Source organism: Littorina saxatilis, linkage group LG2, assembly GCF_037325665.1.
Source record: "Littorina saxatilis isolate snail1 linkage group LG2, US_GU_Lsax_2.0, whole genome shotgun sequence".
Classification (NCBI taxonomy): Eukaryota; Metazoa; Mollusca; class Gastropoda; order Littorinimorpha; family Littorinidae; genus Littorina; species Littorina saxatilis.
In genome coordinates, this window is record NC_090246.1 from 43,677,661 (window position 1) to 43,697,273 (window position 19,613).

A 19,613-nucleotide genomic window follows, 5' to 3' on the forward strand; every position below is an offset into this window, starting at 1 on the left:
TTTAATTCGTTTCAGCTGTTGTCAAAGACGTTTTCAACTCAAATGGAATGTGCGTATGTCTGGGTTTGAAACATCGTCCCGCGACGCTCTCGATGTGTGGAGGGGTTGATATACTCTAAGAGAGGCTTGATTTCGACGAGCGCACAATAGCTCAATCGTTTAGGGCGCTTATGTGGCAAGGCGTAGGTCGCTTGTGGACCGAATATTTTTTTGTTTATAATTTTCATCCGAGCATGCAGCTTTCACTTTTTTTCTTCTGCACTCCTTTCTGGCTCTCTCTTTCATTTTATTTCAATATTTTTTTTAATTTATTTGTTTAATCAAAAAAAATTTATACTTTTTTATTTTTACATTTCTTTTGCACTCCTTTCTCGCTCTCTCTTTCATTTTATTTTAATTTTTTTAATTCTAATTTTTTTTCAATTATTTATTTTTTATTTTATTTTAAATTCTTTTAATTTTTTTTATCAGTGTCAAAAGTTAGACACGGTCAACTGGTTTTGCTCTGAGTGAGTGCAGGTGACCTCAATTAGCCGACGGTGACACCTCTCTGCCCACAGAGGGGCTGGGGAGGGGGGGGGGAGACAGGGGGTGTGGCGTGGTAGTCAGCTGGAAGTGAAAGATCTCTGGAAGTGAAAGATCTCTGTCTGTCTGTCTGTCTGTCATTCTGTCTCTCTCTCCCCCCCCCCCCTCTCTCTCTCTCTCTTTCTCTCTCCTTTTTTTTTTTTTTTTTACAAATCAAGTCTTTCTTATTCTGGCGCCTTATTGTGGAACTCCATTTCTGATTTAATCAAAATGCAATTCAGTGAAACTTCCTTCAAGGAACTCTACATGCTGTTTCTCTTGGAAACAAGTAAAATAATTCTGTGATAATATTACATCATTGTTTGATATTCATTATGCATTTTGAAATGTCTTTTTAATTTTTTGACATGTTAATTATATAAATTGTATTGTAAGGGAAAGTCGCCAATCCCAGAACTGTCGGCTAACTTGGAACACCTCAATATGCGATCAACGGGAAACAATTCATAAACAATTGTTTTGCAGAAATGTCTAGTGACTTTCCTTGATGTTGTTCCAGCAAGAAAAATAGCAACCGCGGCAAAACAAAAAAAGAGGTACGTTTTTTAAACTTTTCTTCCTTCTTCTTCTTCTTATTTCGACCGTCTACAATTCGTAGTGTTACTCTTTATCTATATACGTTCACATAAAATGTTGATTGCTGTGATAAACCTTCATGGATTTGCAATAATTTTAACGGAGACAAAAATTTGAAACGTCACGTGTATCCAACAGGTTAACTCAAAATCCATGCAGGTGCCATGCGGCAAAGATGGAACACATAAGAGAGGCAAACATGGAACAGTGTTCCAGCTTTGCCGCATTCTGTTTCATCTTACCCTCATCAAACAATAAACTGAACACTGCTGTTTTATTCACGTATTCAATTCTCTTTTCGGTTTTGTTGTGTTTTTACCTTCTATAAGTTTTATTGAATGATTGATTGATTTGTTTGACAGTATTGTGGAACCTGGACGGTGGTTACCAGAAGAAATGGGCTGCACTTTGTCAGCAGTGAGAAACGGAGATATGGTGTTCCTGTCACAACGCTTAAAAGACGTAAAGAAGGAAAAAAACAAAATAAAAAAAAGAAGAAGTAAAGTGCACAGGAAGACCTTCTACACTAACACCAGAGTTAGAACTAGTTAATAACATTCATGAAGCTGAGATAAATTTGCCAACGTCAACCCAATCGTTGTTTTGTACACTGGACTTGGAGATTCTGTCATTATGATTGCTTGGTTTCAGCAGCAAATGTAAGCCTACCTGCCGCTGATGTCCTGCAACGCACAACCACAAACATCACGAAAAAAAAATCATCACATCTTCTACTAACAAGCAAAAGCTGTAGATTTCCCCTGCAAAAGGGAATGCAGGTCAACAGAAGAGAGGAAAGAAGGAAGCTACAAAATCTTCTGCTCAGAAAGACAAATGGGGAACATCTTCTGCTCATGCCTGTCTTACACTGTGCCGAATAACCTTGCGAATATGAACATGTTGTATTCGGCAAAAAAAGAGACGAATGGACAGGAAAAAAATAAGAAAATTCGAAGCCTTACCGATCATTCCGAATGCATACAAATCCATATACGAATGTCTTGCGGATGTATTTAATACGAACGTTGCGAGTGGCCTTGCGGGTGTTGCGAGTGCTTGCGAACATTTTACGAATAAAGCGATTATGCAATTCGCATTGTTCGTAATACTGCTCTTACACTGTGCCGAATTTCCCTTGCGAATAGAATTCACCAATAATTCGTAATGATCGGGACATGGTCGCAAGACATTCGTAAATGTTCTTAACCATTCGCCACCATTCGTCTCTTGTTGCGAATATTAGCAACATGCTCCTAAGGAATACATATTCTTCACTGTATTCGCAAGCCATTCGTAATCATCGTAAAGGTATTCGTAGCGCTCGCAAGGCGTTCGCAATGATCGGTACACATTCGCAAGCACTCGCAACTATTCGTAAGACATTCGCAAGAAATGTGAAAATGAACATGTTGTATTTGGCCCAAAAAAGAGACTAATGGACAGGAAAAATATCGACCATTCGAAGCCTTACGAATCCTTGCGAATGTCTTACGAATGGTTGAGAGTGCTTGCGAATGTCTACTGATCATTGCGAATGCATACGAATTTATATTCGCAAGGATATTCGGCACAGTGTAAGACAGACATAACGAATGTTTGCGAATGCCTTGTGAGCCTGACGAATACATTGCGATGATTACGAATGTTCGCAAGGATATTCGGCACAGTGTGGGACAGGCATAACGAATGGTTGCGAATGCCTTGCGAGCGTTACGAATACATTGCGATGATTACGAATGTCTTGCGAAATCTTACCAGTACGTTGCAAAAAAGTTAAGAATATGACTTCTTTGCGAATATTAGGAACATGTTGCTATGTTCAAAACAAGAGACGAATGGTGGTGAATGGTTAAGAACATTTACGAATGTCTTGCGACCATGTCCCGATCATTGTGAATTATTGGAAAATTCTATTCGCAAGGGCAATTCGGCACAGTGTAAGAGTAGCATCAGAGGAAGAAAAGGGGAACATTCTTAACGATACGTTCTATCCTGGAGGCAAGCACTTGGTACTGCTTCATGTGTGGCACCAACTCCCCTGAGGACATGATACAGTGCCAGAGGTGCACACAGTGGGTACACGAGGACTGCGCTGACAGCAAAGGACAAGAGTACTTTGTCTGCGAAATCTGTAATTAGTTGGGGTTTTTTGTCTGCGAAATCAGTTCTTAAATCTGTTCTTAGTTATTTGCTTTCAGACTTTATGCGTATTGATTTTTACATTTAGTCACTTGGGCAGGTAGCCCTTTTATATCTGAAGAGGGGTACAAATGAAGCTGCGAAATCTCGTGGTACTGCTTCATGTGTGGCACCAACTCCCCTGAGGGCATGATACAGTGCCAGAAGTGCACACAGTGATCACACGATGACTGCGCTGACAGTAGAAGACAAAAGGACATTGTCTGCGAAATCGGGTCTTATCTTATTTTTTATTTTATTTTTGTAAGGTTTTGTTTCTCAGGTTTTTTTTATATACCTAGCCCTAATTTATCTTTTTTTTTCACATTGTAGGCTTAAATTGTTTTCCGATTTGTTATTTCCTTGGTGAAAATCACAATATGATGTGGGGAAAAAAACCATTTAAATAAAATGTCTCAATCAAAATGTTATGGCGTTTTTATTTCTCTTGTGTGTGTGGCAAAGTGTACTTTTGTGCGTGTGATTGAGAGTGTGTAGGTGTATATGTGTGTATGAGAGACACAGACAGAGCTAGAAAGAGAGTCAGCGTGTTTTTGTATGTGTTCCGAGTTTGACGACACAGTGTTCCACTTTACACACCCATGCGTCCAACCTGGAACAGATGCAGACATTTTTATCAGTCTGATGAGTTGCGTGACTATTACTTTATTTTATGTTGTTCGTTTATTTACTAATAGACTCTAGTATATGATAATATAACGAACGCTTTTCAATATCCATTTTGTTGTCTGGTACGGTTGTTTCTCCTTAACTGTTGCGGGTTTGGCGACTTTCCTCTAATTAACTTACCTTCTATTTCTTCTTGTCATTAAAGGCACAGTAAGCCTCCCGTAAACCATCACAGAGCTCCCCGAGCGTCTACATACAGTACAAGCATACTTCCATTTGAACGTTCACCGAACGGGAACATCCTGGAAGCCGGACAGTAAGCCTCCCGTAAACCATCACAGATACTGTCAGGCTTTTACACACAGTACAAACACCCTTCCATTTGAACGCTCACCAAACGGGAACATCCTAGGTGCCCTACGTAAAGAGCGAGCAATTTTTAAAGAATTAATTTTGCAGATTGTCTCGAACACTTTTTGGACCCATCCTGAACTCAGGTCAAACATGAGTTACTTCCCTTCGGCCGGGTCTCATTCTATCGATGTAAACTGGCGATAGCCGTGAATCGATGATTATCAAAATGTTTTTGGACCGTGGTGCGTTTTTGCGCTAGACCTAACTTTTAAAATCTAAATAATAAATTGACAGCTTGTTACACAAACATTCTTTAATCACAAAAGAATTCTTTTTTCCTCAAGACAAGATCAGTACAATTCGAAGTTGTGAAAGTTTGAAAAAAGAAAAGCCCGGAAGCAGGGTCACGCAAGGGTCGTAGCAGACGACGGATTATCAGTGCCCTCTCAACAGTCAAAAGCCATCGCAAGAGTTCTTGTGAACCACAGCCGTTTGTTTCGTGCATAAAAACGTGCTATTATAAATAAGCTCACATCGAGTCGCATTCAAATAACTAACTGACGACTGACTACATTGTGAAAAAGGGAAACTGGATCACACGGGTTCACGATGGCTCAGGGGTAAGATAAACCACGCAAAAATAAATTCTTTGAAAATTGTTCGCTCTTTACGGAGGGCACCGAGGATGTTCTCAATCGGTGAGTGTTTAAATGAAAGGGTGTTTGTACTGTGTGTAAAAGCCTGACCGTATTTGTGATGGTTTACGGGAGGCTTACTGTGCCTTTAATCGAGTTACCCTCAATGGGCGAGGACCGGATGAAAAAAAGCATGTATACATTGCTTATTCTGTTACCCTCGATAAATAAATAAAGTTCAAAGTTCTCCCTCTCTCTCACTTTCTCTCGCTCTCTCAGTATGGTTTGAAACTGTTCAGCGTGACTTAAAGTGTGTCTAAACCCTGCAAGTACAGTTTTGAGTGTGTGCAGAGGGATTCCAGTTACGACATTTTTCTGCACTTTAACCGCTCTGCGCTCAGCCGTTCGCCAACTGGCATGCGTGCTAAATGTGCTGATCCGGACTTTGCCGAGAAAACCCGAGAACTCCCGAAGCGCCTGTGACGTAGCACTGGGAGCAGAGCATAATGGCTGACAGCCGTGCACACAACGTGTTGAACCACATTCGCGTTGTACCATATAATTATATATGTTTGAACCTCGGGCACGAGAAAATGAAAGGAACGTGGAGGAAAATCATCTTTCTGACAACAGCAGCATGATTAATCGCCTTGGGAACACAGACTGGTGAGTAACGAAGTCACGTTTTATTTTGGGTACAAGCAACCGAGAAAAGGAAATTCTGACAGGATGTAAGTGACACATCTATCTTTCTTTACCAAGCATGTGCTTGTCACATGTGTTGGCAGATACTTCTAGGTCTGTTCCACATGACATACAAATGTACCCCGTACACCCATTCATTCACACACCTGAAGAAGAAGGCGACGGAAGATTTTGTTTTAATTTGCAGGTTTAAAGCAATCCTTGTTTTTCATGTTTTAAAACTTTTTTCTCACAAAGTTGAAATTTGGTCAATAAACACCATTAAATTAAAAAATAAAACATACAAGTGCACACATAGGATTTCCTCTTCCTCTTCTTGTCGATCACGCGTCTATATTTTGATGTGTGTGACATGGTATGATGCATATAATATACTAGATGAATACCCGCTTCGCCGGGTACGGCTTCGCCGGGAAGAAGTAGAGCCGGGTCCATTCGGCTTTGCCGGGTGTACGCCGGCGACGGCGCACCGTACGAAGGAAGGGAGATAAACGCGCAAAACACTGGAGAAGATAAGGAAGAGTTACTGGGAATGGATGTACAGAAAAACCAAAATCGGTTCAGCGCTGCGCGCTGAGAGCACGCACGTGTTCAAAATTTTCCACGATTGTGTCCGGGGTCTACCTGAATATGCCCACCAAATTTGAAGCAGATCCATCGAGAACTTTGGCCGTGAATCGTGAACACACAGACAGACAGACAGACACACACAAGCCGTATATAGATATAGATTATATAAACACCAGTAAATATTATTTTGTCATCCTCGGATCTCTCCACACTGAAGTCCAGAAGTGAATAATAGATTCATAGTTTAAACAAGATCAACATAATGCTGGAAAGAAACACATTTTGGAAAGTACATTTTAAACATAAATAACTAGGTAAAATGAAAGATTTACATGGATCTTGTCATACTGTTACGCGTACAGAAAGACATCACACACACACACACAGCCAGCCAGCCAGCCATGAAACAAGCCATTCTATCAATCCCACTGTATTCACGAAAAATAAGTGTTCTACTTCTTCCCTCCACTTTCCACACCTTTTGTAGGAACACCCTGCCGGACTATGCAACACACACTCATGTCACAGATTTTGTGATTATGTTCCAGGAAGTACCGCTACATAGGATTGAGGCAGCTTGTGAGGTGGTGCCATGGTGTGCTAGGGAGAAAAATCAGCCGGGATACCTTTACCTTCACGGAGAGTACGGGCCATCAGATATGCATTTCCTTCTGATGTACTATCTATGTCTCTGATAGTACATCAGAAGGAAATGCATATCTGATGGCCCGTACTATGTCTCTGGTACTATGCACAGAGGTTTTGAGTGGTCTGAGCTTGAATGAAAATGGTAACATGAAAATGTATTTATATTCTAATGCATCACTTATGAAATAAAAGAGTAAACACTGTAATCCCTTGCAAGTGCATTTTGTTCAGTATTGTTGTTGGTGTCAACATCAGTGGGAAAAAGTGGGATCAGTTAGGGTATCTTGTACTGTATGGTGCTGCAGCTTCTTATCGGGATGGGTGGTGATATGCAGCGGCGAAAAAGTCAGGTTTGTCACAAAATTCCTCTGGGAAGGAAGCTTCTAAGGCACCTGGATCCTCTGTCAGCTTTTCTAACGGACGTTGAAGCAATCTTGACAGGTAACCTGTAAATGTAACAGTGGATAGCTCAGGATGAGATAGTCGTGAAAAGCATTATCAGCACTGAACCAAGTACAGCTTTTATGCTTGCAAAAATGCATTTAAGAAGAATGATGCAGCTCTAACGAATACCCAACTGAAAAAATTTTGTTAAGCCTGTAAATGTAATATTTCTCTCTCTGTCTTTTTTCCTCTTCAGTTGTATGTGTGTGTGTGTTTGGGTAAATTGCCAGAATTCTGGAAAAAAATAAGAGTATAAGAAAAGAACAGGATTTTCATTTGTGTGTGTGTGCTTAAAAAAAACAGCAATCACTAGTTACCCTGCATGTAACTTACCATAAGCTGGTGGCCCTTTGGACTTTCTCACACTGTTACTCTCCTTTCTTTGCTTTTGGGAATGTGACGGACAACGTCGGATTTCCTTCCTCATCAAGCTCATCACCTCTGTCCCCATTTTCATTGTAATGCAGTGGCAAGGAACAGCCTGAAAACAGGATACAAATTTAAATGCACTGAATCAATGACTCTCAGTCATAATTCCACGCTTTACTAACTATTAGGCAGATACCTCATTCAAAATCACTCTGCACACCCCCCTCCATGTGTATTTATTGTAAAATTCTCATTAATAGATCTTATCTAAAGCAAAATAAAAAATGCTTCACTGAATGTGTAATATTTTTCTTTCTCGATTAGTTGCCTCCCTTCAATTTTATTTTTGAACAATTTTGAGTAAACATTTTTACCTATAAATCAATGTCATACAGAAAACAAAGAAGACAAATTGTGTAGAGATCTCAATTCCTTATTTTCATTAATTTTTGAAGGATATCACTATGCAATGTACCGGCACGGTTGGCGATCGGGAGGTCGTGGGTTCGAACCCCGGCCGGGTCATACCTAAGACTTTAAAATTGGCAATCTAGTGGCTGCTCCGCCTGGCGTCTGGCATTATGGGGTTAGTGCTAGGATTGGTTGGTCCGGTGTCAGAATAATGTGACTGGGTGAGACATGAAGCCTGTGCTGCGACTTCTGTCTTGTGTGTGGCGCACGTTATAATTATGTCAAAGCAGCACCGCCCTGATATGGCCCTTCGTGGTCTTGATCTCTCTTGCACAAGACACTTGTTTCCATTATTTGTTTTAGATTTGGGAGATCTTACAGGAATCAATCTAAAAATCAATGACCTAGATATTTCTGCAATGTAAAAAGAATCTGCTTGAGGTATGATGTGTGTGTACGAGTGTGTTTTGAGTGTGATTGTGTGTGTGTATATGTGCGTGTGATTGTGACTGCGTGAGTGTGTGTGTGTGTGTGTGTCCGTCTATGTGTTTATCTGTGTGTCTGTCTGTGATTCGATATCTGGATCAAAGTGTATGTGCATGTCTTTGCGTACGTGTGCGTGTGTCTGTCCGTCTGTCTCTGTGATTCTGGATCAAAGAAAGTGTATATGCATGTCTATGGGTGTGGTTGTGTGTGTCTGTTGGTGTGTGTGTGTGTGTGTCCTTCTGTGTGTATCTCTTCGTTATTCTTTTATTGGCAAGACAAAGAGAGAACTCAGAAATCAGAATTTGTTAGAGCCTCAGTGTTACACGACACTTGAGATTGCCACAAGTTCTCAAATGTCGTATAGTTGTGTTCTTTTATTCCACGTCGCCCGTCTTCGCAGCAGCAGAAAACAACTCGTCAAATTGAGTTCGAGGATTTATTTAGCATTCCATACATACAACTGCACATCGTAGCAGAACTCAAATAGAAGCTTTTTTACATACAAATCGCGCTGGCATATATAGTAAATACTCAATCTCGAGAATATTCCAGACCGAACATGATACAACTACATTATACGAGCCGTGCATGGACTAAACTAGCGACATTCTCTACAAGGAACTTAGTCGATAAATATCGACAGGGGGCCGACAAATGGTTTAAATGGGAAATGTGTGTATATGGGTGTGGGTTTGAAACAAACAAACAAACCAACCCATGTGAACCCCGGGCCGCAGGCCTTCGATGTAGTGATTGAAAAAAAAGGATGTTCTCAAATGGTTCAATTCTCATTTGGTCTGATTCTCAAATGGTACCGGTATACTCCCCCCCCCCCCCCCCCTGGCCGCAGGCCTAGGAGTAAAATTTTATAGACACTGACCTTCTTCCCAGGGGTCATTGACCCAGTTTTAGCTATGAGAGGTGGTTCGCCCAGAGGCTGTAGAGTATACTGGGGCGGTCTCTTTGATGTCTTGAGAGGAAACTTGGCCAGGGTAGTACATGCACCAGAACTGGTGGACACCAAGGACAAACATGAAATCGAAGCAGTTTGCTTTCAGAGGGAACGGTCGTCAGCAACTCAAACTTCTCTGTTTTCTTTTTTTTTTAAATCTGACTTTCTTTGTGGCCCCCTGACTCCGCCCCCCTCCCTCTGTAAGGACCCCCCTCCACAAGGACCGATTTTTGTCAACATTTTAAAGGTCGCTAGAGAGGGGTTCCACTGTATGACCTAACCGCTACTGGCAGACGGCCTCAATCTTCACGCGCAAAGACGAGATTAATAGGTGCTCGGTTTTGGTATTTTGAATTACATTACATTAAACCTTTGTTGGGTTTCATGGTCATGGCAACAGCCATAATAATATTACATGATGTATAATATCATATTTCAGCATATGTGAATTACATGTCATCATACTAAACTGTCATACATTTTTATTCCTACATTATTCTGATTGATCACAACCAAACCTACTATCATTGGACACATCCAAATGCAAGCGCCTGTTCTTGACAATTTAGATCAGTGCAATTTCCTGGGTCGGGCTTTGCCACAGACACTCACGGTTTGGCCTGTAGGTAAAATGTACAATGTATTTTCTGATTTGTGCACAAAAGCTTTTTTTCTTTTTTCTTTTTTTTAACATAACAATGTTTAATGTCACTGTATGTTTAAAAGACCATGGTCATATTTGTAAAAAAAATGTTAAATTAGAAAATAAATAACATTTTGGTTCATGATTTTTCCTACACCTGTGCTAAAAATAAGAAATAAAAATGTCGGGTATATAAGTCACTCAAATACAGCTAGGTATGAATGGCTCGGTTTGAGTTTGTTGCAGTTGACCCTGCACAAAGCGACATATCATGTTTTTGTTGAACAATTTTGACGTCACCCCTCCCATAGGGTGACGTATTTCACAACTTCCTGTGTTACACAAACTCTGTGATGACCAATTTTGACGTCACCCCTCCCATAGGGTGACGGATTTCACAACTTTCTACAGATGAACAATTTTGACGTCACCCCTCCCATAGGGTGACGGATGTCACAACTTCCTGTGTACACAAACTGATGACGTATTTCACAACAAAATGGCGCTGCCCATGGTCAACCTCGAAACTATCCGTATAGAATGGGGGGGTCCTCGCCCCCATAATGACGTACATCAAAAGCGCCGACGCACTTAATCCGAACGAACGCCACGAACTCACGACTAAAGCCAGCGTGGTAAACAACTTGTTTTGACAGGACACCTGCATTCTCGTCAAAACATAAATATTGTGTTTACAAAATATAATATCGGTACTTTCCCACAAAGTACAAATAAGTCAACTACATGTAACACACAAAACTGAACCAAAGCTCAGCAACGGTAGCGTTTCCTAACACTCAGTCTCCTTCCTACCCATATTCACACAGATACACATACCTTACATAAACGATGGAGATGGAACATACTACGTCTGCCGTTAAATTCAATCATGCACCGCCAAGAGAAACATATATATCGATCACTTGCCTTCATCACTTTTCTCTTCCGTCGCCTCTTTGAGTCTTTCTCCGGTTGGACACTTCTTCGTCAGCCGTCTCAACTGTCCTTTTTGCTGCATTCAAATTCTTCTGCACATCGATGCACGTTAGTGGGATCCCTGACGGGACAGTATCCTCCATCAACCTCCGACTCGGACGATAACCGAGTTCGGATTCGAACAAGGGAGCTGTGAACTGGTCTGCAAATGCAAAATGGTGTCCACTCGGTAGTCTTTTGGTTGTGAATATATCTGTTCTGGACGTTTCCACAAAGTCAATCCAACTTTTCCTTCTGTGAGAGACTTCAGGGAACCTGTGAGTAAGCTTACTTATTCCCGGCTTGTTTGCAGATATAGTATTGCAACCGTAAACGACGCAGAAACTATCTACTCATGCTGACTCGTGTTTGCAGAAAGTTAGATGGGTGCGTATCGCTAGCGCTACGCGTTACGTGTCATTTGTGCTACGTGTCATTTGTCCTACGTGTCATTTGTGCTACGTGCCGCTATCGCTACGTTGATTAGTGCTACAAATAATGTGTCTATGAGTCGCTATCATTCGTTCATTATCACTACGTGTCGACAGCACTACATCTTTTAGCGCTACGTGTCATTATCGCTACGTGTCAATACCACTACTTACTGACGACTTTCTCTTTCTCATTTTTTTCTCGCGCTCTTACTCCTTCTGGTTTGTGTGTGTATATGTATGTCTGTGTGTGTGTGTGCGTGTGTGTGTCTGTTTCAGGGTGTGTGTGTGTGTGTGTGTGTGTGTGTGTGTGTGTGTGTGTGTGTGTGTGTCTATCTCTCTCTCTCTCTCTTGCTTACTCGCTCGCTCACTCACTCTGTCTCTCTCTCTGCCCCTCTCTCTCTCTTTCTCTCTCTCTCTCTCTGTGACCTTAATATAATAAACCATTCTGAGCTCTCTCTCTCTCTCTCTCTCTCTCTCTCTCTCTCTCTCTCTCTCTCTCTCTCTCTCTCTCTCTCTCTCTCTCTCTGTTATGTTATGTTAGTTTGTATGTATGTTTTTACATTTAGTCAAGTTTTGACTAAATATTTTAACATAGAGGGGGAATCGAGACGTGGTGTGTGTGTGTGTGTGTGTGTGTGTGTGTGTGTGTGTGTGTGTGTGTCTGTCTGTCTGTCTGTCTGTGCGTGTGTGTGTGTGTGTAGAGCGATTCAGACTAAACTACTGGACCGATCTTAATGAAATTTGACATGAGAGTTCCTGGGAATGATATCCCCGGACGTTTTTTTTTTTTCGATAAATACCTTTGATGACGTCATATCCGGCTTTTTGTAATCAAATTGATTGAAATTTTGGCCAAGCAATCTTCGACGAAGGCCGGACTTTGGTATTGCATTTCAGCTTGGTGGCTTAAAAACTAATGAATGAGTTTGGTCATTAAAACTCGGAAACTTGTAATTAAAATAATTTTTTTATTAAACGATCCAAAAATAATTTCATCTTATTCTTCGTCATTTTCTGATTCCAAAAACATATACATATGTTATATTTGGATTACAAACAAGCTCTGAAAAATAAAAATATGAAAATTATGATTATAATTAATTTTCCGAAATCGATTTAAAAACAATTCCATCTGATTCCTTGTCGGTCCCTGATTCCAAAAACATATAGATATGATATGATATGTTTGGATTAAAAACAAACTCAGTAAGCTAAAAAGAATAGACATACAGAAAAGCGTGTTATCCTGCTCAGCGCAACCACTACCGCACTATTCTGCATGGCTTGTCGATTTCACTGCCTTTGCCACGAGCGGTGGACTGACAAAACTACGAGTATGTGGTCTTGGTGAAAAAAGCAGTGCGTTCAGTTTCATTCTGTGAGTTCGACAGCTTGACTAAATGTTGTTATTTCGCCTTACGCGACTTGTTGTTTGTTTGTTTAGTCTGTTAATCGTTTGTTTGTTCGGTTGTTTGCTTTTTTTTTACTTCTTTGATTCATATTCTAACATTTTTGAAACGTATTATCATTAGATTAAACCCTCCCATGGGCGAGGGCTGGATGTAAAAAAAGCACCTGTTTGTTTATGCCATTACCCTCGTTAATAAAGAATTTGTCTTTGTCTTGTCTTGTCTTGTGTGTGTGTGTGTGTGTGTGTGTTTCTCTCTCTCTCTCTCTCTCTCTCTCTCTCTCTCTCTCTCTCTCTCTCTCTCTCTCTGAAGGAATATTTTGTTTTTCCTTTCACTTTGCCAGAGATTTGTAATTTTTGGAAGAAAGTCTCTGCATGATTTTCAGTTGTTTCTTTCGGATTTTGATCTTTTTAGAAAAAAAGGGGTTTGTTTTTGACAAAATGTAAGACAGTGTTATTGCATATATTTTTAAATACAAATATTGACACAAGGTATAACCGAGGATATTAGTGAAACTTTTTCTTCTCTCCCAAATTCTTTTATGAAATTAGAGGGGGAGAGAGAGAGAGAGAGAGAGAGGGGGGGGGTTGACAGACAGACAGACAGACAAAGAGCGAGAAAGCGGAAGGGAGAGACAGTTAACAGAAAGAGAGAAAGAGAGAGAGGGATGGAGGGTGGTTTTTATTTCATGGTTGGTTGGTTTTAGTTCTTAATGCACTGTTTTTGACAATAGTAAAAGGCAAATTCAATTACCGCTCTCTCTCTCTCTCTCTCTCTCTCTCTCTCTCTCTCTCTTCATTACACACACACACACACACACACACACACACGCACACGCACAAACGCATACGTATACACAGTATCGTACACACAAACTCACACACAGAAAAACATCCTTCTTCTTGTCGTTCGCTGTTCGTCAGTCCGGACTGCAGAAAAACATCCGTGGATGTATATATGTGACCCTCCACCACGAAATGAGTCGCATGTCACCTCGCGCGGTTCTGCGCTAGGCTTCATATAAGTTCGGGGAGTGTCTGGCAACAGTGTGAGGGTCACCTTAGTCACAGGCTTATAACTCAAACAGTTTTCGCTCGTTTCTAAAACGGTTTTCACGGATAGAGCATACAAAACTCTTTAGGAAAATGTAAAAATATGAAAATCATGCAAATGTGACATGCGACTCATTCCGTGGTGGAGGGTCACATATACGGTATCATGCGAGAGAGAGAGAGAGAGAGAGAGAGAGAGAGGGAGAGAGAGAGAGAGAGAGAGAGAGAGAGAGAGAGAGAGAGGGGGGGGAGAGACAAGGAGAGAACGATTTAAAAGAGGTACAGAGAAAGAGCGATTGAGAGGTGCAGAGAGAGAGAGAGAACTCAGAATGGTTTATTATACTAAGTCCACAGACTCATATACAAACCACGGGGGATGGGGGAAGAACAACATTAAAAAACACACACACACACACACCAACAACCACCATGAAATAAATACGTGGTGAAAAAAAGAGAGAGAGAGAAAAAGAGAGAGAGAGAGAGAGAGAGAGAGAGCGAGAGCGAGAGAGAGAGACAGAGAGAGAGATAGAGACAGACAGACATACAGATCCGACAGACAGCCATGCAGACAATATATATACACACTCACACGCACACACAAAGGGAAGTGTCTGCCGTTTGAACATGTAGTATAGTGCTATCGACACGTAGCGTTATCGACACGTAGCGCTACAGTAGGGGAAGGGCTCCTAATATGGACCGGCTCCTTATATGGACCACCTTCTGTTCTGACAAACTAACGGCGCTAGAGCGCTCAAAAAAGTTTTATTCACTGTATTCACCCTCTCTGGATAACTTGCACATGTCAAAACAGTTGCAGACACAGAAATCTTAAATCCGTTAGGCTTTTTCTCTTTTTTTCACTTTTGGCAGCGTTCACTCTAAATTTGCCGCCTAAAACGGACTCGTTTCTGTCCACAGCCAAAGCTTTTATCACACAAAAATTGCTATATATGACAGCTAAAACCGTATTTGTTACATTTTAGCAGTGTTGATCCCGAGTTTCTACTGCAAACAAAAAATAATAGCAAAATCTCAAAGTATACATGGTGTGAGTCCCCTAATATGGACCACCTTCAACAAATCGAAGAAAATAAAAGCTAAAGGCTATTTTCATTAATTCATTAAGAAGCTTGCTGGAAATAACCTATAACTAGCCCTCGAGATTTAAAAAAAATGCAACAAATAGTCTTCTTTTCGTGGAAGTTGATAATTTCACTTATTTTCACTCTGTTTTTGATAAGCTTCTTTAGTTTCCTGGTGTGCTTCAAATAATGCTCTCATCAACCCGAAACAAATAAATCTAGAGCATATTTTAATTAGGCTGACTTGTACACTAAGTTTCATTATGTTATTTTGAAATATAGGGGGCTTTTTACAGTGATTCGTGAAGGCCGCTTCACTGGTCCATATTAGGCGCCCAGGCTCCTAATATGGACCCTTTGTGATTTTTTCTGTATTTAATTTTTGCTGAATGTCTATCAAAGCTATTTCACTCTAATTAGGCCTAACGGTTAACCTAAGAGAGAAGGACTACCAAACACAAAATGAAACTTCTTCGCAAGAAAACAAGCTAGTTATCAGCATGAAACAAAAAGTGGTCCATATTAGGAGCCCTTCCCCTACATTGGTTTTCCTACATTGGTTTTTACCCCCCGCGGGTTAGGGGGAAGAATTTACCCGATGCTCCCCAGCATGTCGTAAGAGGCGACTAACGGATTCTGTTTCTCCTTTTACCTTTGTTAAGTGTTTCTTGTATAGAATATCTATATATATATACGACTTGTGTCTGTCTGTCTGTGTGTGTTGTGTGTGTGTGTGTGTGTGTGTGTGTGTGTGTGTGTGTGTGTGTGTGTTCGCGATGCACGGCCAAAGTTCTCGATGGATCTGCTTCAAATTTGGTGGGCATATTCAGGTAGACCCCGGACACAACCTGGTCGATGAGAATTTTCAACACGTGCTCTCAGCGCGCAGCGCTGAACTGATTTTGGTTTTTCTGTTCATCTTCCCAGATCCATTCCCAGTAACTCTTCCTTATCTTCTCCAGTGTTTTGCGTTTATCTCCCTTCCTTCGTGTGGCGTCAATCCATATTCCCGTTACTATTTTTAGAAGGTCACTGTCCACAACGCTCAATCCATATTCCCGTTGCTATTTTTAGAAGGTCACTGTCCACAACGCTTTCATCCCGGCGAAGCCGGGTATTGCTCTACTTCTTCCCGACGAAGCCAGGTATCATTCGGCTCTACTTCTTCCCGGCGAAGCCGGGTACCCGGCGAAGCGGGTATTCATTCTAGTAGTCAATGTTTGTAAAGATTTTAGTCAAGCAGTATGTAAGAAATGTTAAGTCCTTTGTACTGGAAACTTGCATTCTCCCAGTAAGGTCATATATTATAGGCTACTACGTTGCCAGCCCCTGGAGCAATTTTTTGATTAGTGCTTTTGTGAACAAGAAACATTTAACAAGTGGCTCTATCCCATCTCCCCCCTTTCCTTGTCGCGATATAACCTTGAACGGTTAAAAACGACGTTAAACACCAAATAAAGAAAGAAAGAAAGACATTGGTTTTTCAAAAATAGTGATATCGACACGTAGTTCTATTGAGACGTAGTAATAATGGCATGTGTGAATTGTGGCAATAGCAATACGTGCCGATAGCACTACTGTTTTTGGCAATTTGTGTCGATAGCACTACAAAAAATAGCGCAAACGATACGTAGCACAAATGACACGTAGCGCTAGCGGGACGCACCGAAGTTAGATCTAGATCCATGGAGAGGGCGCTGCTTCCGCTCCCACTCCCAGTCCCAGTGCTACGTCATCTGCCGAAGTTTCTATTTTTAGCATCATCGTCTTGTTTCAGCTGAAGGCTGGCAGGTGCGAGCTTTTACGGACTTTTCCCACTCGCTGCGTCTGCAGCTCTTCGCGTCTTCGGGCCTTTTGATGGGTGGGGATGGAATGCATTTGAGTGTATGTTTGCATTGGTAATAAGGGTTTTGGTTTGAAAAATGGGGTTTAGATACACTTTAAGGTCGCGGATTAGGTCACAGGTCAACTGTTTGTGCAGAGACGGTATCCATGTCCTACCCCCGTGTCACCACGAGCGGCTACTTTGCCCGTTAAGGTCAATGCTTGTTTCATCACTGTGTGTGTGTGTGTGTGTGTGTGTGTGTGTGTGTGTGTGTGTGTGTGTGTGTGCTAACGGAAACGTGTTTCCACTGGTATACTGCTTTTTATACCCAGGAAAACGCATAAAATGTACTATGCTATGGCTTGCCCACACGAACTACACTACCCGTCATAAAAAAAGTACACAGATATATTAAAACAAAATATATTGCCAGAAAGGTAATTCATTCCCCTACCGTATGAAATAAAGAGTTTAATTTGTCATAAATTAGTGTTTATGCAGTGGACCGGAGACCCCCCCCCCCCAAAAAAAAAAAAAAAAAAAAAATCAAGTTCGCAAAAGCAAACTTGCAGACACTAAAATACAGAGTGACCCCGTTTTTGATCTCAAATGGAAGAACAACTCATTTTCTACCCATACACATTTATTTGGTTCAGCTGTTGTGCCTAGCAGTGTTGTTTTGCCATGTTGAAGAAGACTGGTGTCAGGGGTGGGGAGGGGGGGAATTCTGCGCGCGAGTAAAGTGCCGATCATGCATATATATAAGCAAGGCCCCAGAAAGTGCCTTGAGATCACACAACAGAATTAAAAACCATTTTCAAAGTCTTCCTGTATATACTAACAAACTGTTCCGTACCACAAATAACAAAATACATCACCACATTCAGCAAGAGACAAGCCAATATATATTCCAGTGCACCATATGACTTTTGGACCCATCTAGGTGACCCTCTAAATGTTATAACGTTCAGGCAGGGACCCTTTTTGTTTATCACGCTAAACATGAACAAGACAAAGTAAACATTGGAACTAACAATAATCAGCGTGACTTATTCCACAGAATGACACTTCAAATGCGGTTAGATACTACACTTTTTATCTAAAAATACAGAAAAGCCAGTTTTGTCGGTGGGCGCTTTACAGAACGGCAAGGCACCACCCACCCTCTGCGTTTGCAATTAATGGAAGGGCGCTGGTTCTGAGCGACGCTTAGTTCTCGAGATAGGTGTGACCACATGACGTCATTTATACTTTCGTCATCGAAGATCTTTCCTATATTTCAATCAGTGTCATTTCCCAGTTCTGTGTTCTGCGGTCGTTTTGACTGACTTGACAATTTGAGAAAACCAATGACATTTTATTTTTGCGAAGCAACTGAATATGAAAAGAACAGAAAGCGTGCAGAAGTATGTTTGGGTCCTGCAAGACTTTATGACCAACGACTTCTCCCTTGGAAGAAAATGAAGATGTCTGCTTTTCGTCTGCTTTGAAGGTAGGGAGATTTTACAGCGCACACAGTAAATTGCAAGTCGTATTGGACAAGACTGTTGTTATTCTTCTTTCTTCGAAGTACCATAGATTTGTTCTTGGCCATATTGTCGAGCTGTGCATTGTTATATTATGGGAAAAACACATTTGAACGCAAATTCGCAAAGAAATATTGATCATTTGCTCCGGAACTGCAACGTCGATTTGCCAAAACAAAAAATTCTGGCTCAATATGCGGAAACATGCTGGTAGTGTCATATTTTTTAAATGGGTATGGAAGAACTGCTCATAATTAACATAGCACTCCGGCCCTGTTCTTGTTTTCGTCACACCCAAAACCGTTATTTGTTTTGGGCGACGCAGCATTAAATGCCGATCCACTCACTTGAAAATGTCCTTTTCCAAGTTCTGACGATTCAAGTGAAATTGCGTCATTTAATTTACGTCAACTATATCTTTACGTCATTCCCTTTCTCTCTTGCGTTTTTTTTTCGAAATCTGTGGCTCTCAGATGGACAAGAGATATCGAAGCAACTGAAACGCATTTAACCTGTGAATATTCATCACGTCAGGTGAGTGACTCTGATTGGCTGACCCAGGTCACGAGAATGCTTTGACTGACAGGCATAATCAGATAAGAGCGATCCACTTCCCATTGCGCCTGTTCCGTCTAATTCGCGGGGTCGCTTTTAAATTTCTTTTGGTCGAAGGAGACGGTAATAAAACCGTTATTTCTAATATGCTGACTGTTAGCAAATGATGTCACACGCTTTCCTTCTTTGCCACTACTAAAGCAAACGTGTGCAAGATTGTATGTTAGGCTACACGCTTTGGAGCATGTGCAAGAACGGATTCAAACTCGAAATCGTCCCTCCAAAAGCCCCAAAATGCACACACGACTTATTTCTCCTGCTGTTATCGTTTCTTCTCTTTACAAATTCTTCAACGCTGAGAATACTGAAAACGGCATCCCAGACGACAGTACTGTTTCCATACGCGAATTTAGCTGCCCTTGGAAAGTGGCTCGCTCAGGAGCTCGCTCAGGAGCTCGCTCGCTTAGTCTGAAACTAGAAGGACAGAGTTCTGAACAGAGATGACAAAGATCCCGGAAAGAACAAACATTTCGCGGATGCAGACACAGAAAGACGTCATGAAG

The 19,613-nt window shown here is 41.2% G+C and overlaps 1 protein-coding gene across 3 annotated transcripts in view; it reads right to left on the minus strand.

The window, feature by feature from the left end:
• LOC138955506 (monocyte to macrophage differentiation factor 2-like) overlaps positions 1-19,613 on the minus strand; it is a 233,126-nt gene that overhangs the window by 188,691 nt on the left and 24,822 nt on the right. The gene's annotated exons all lie outside the window — the stretch shown is intronic.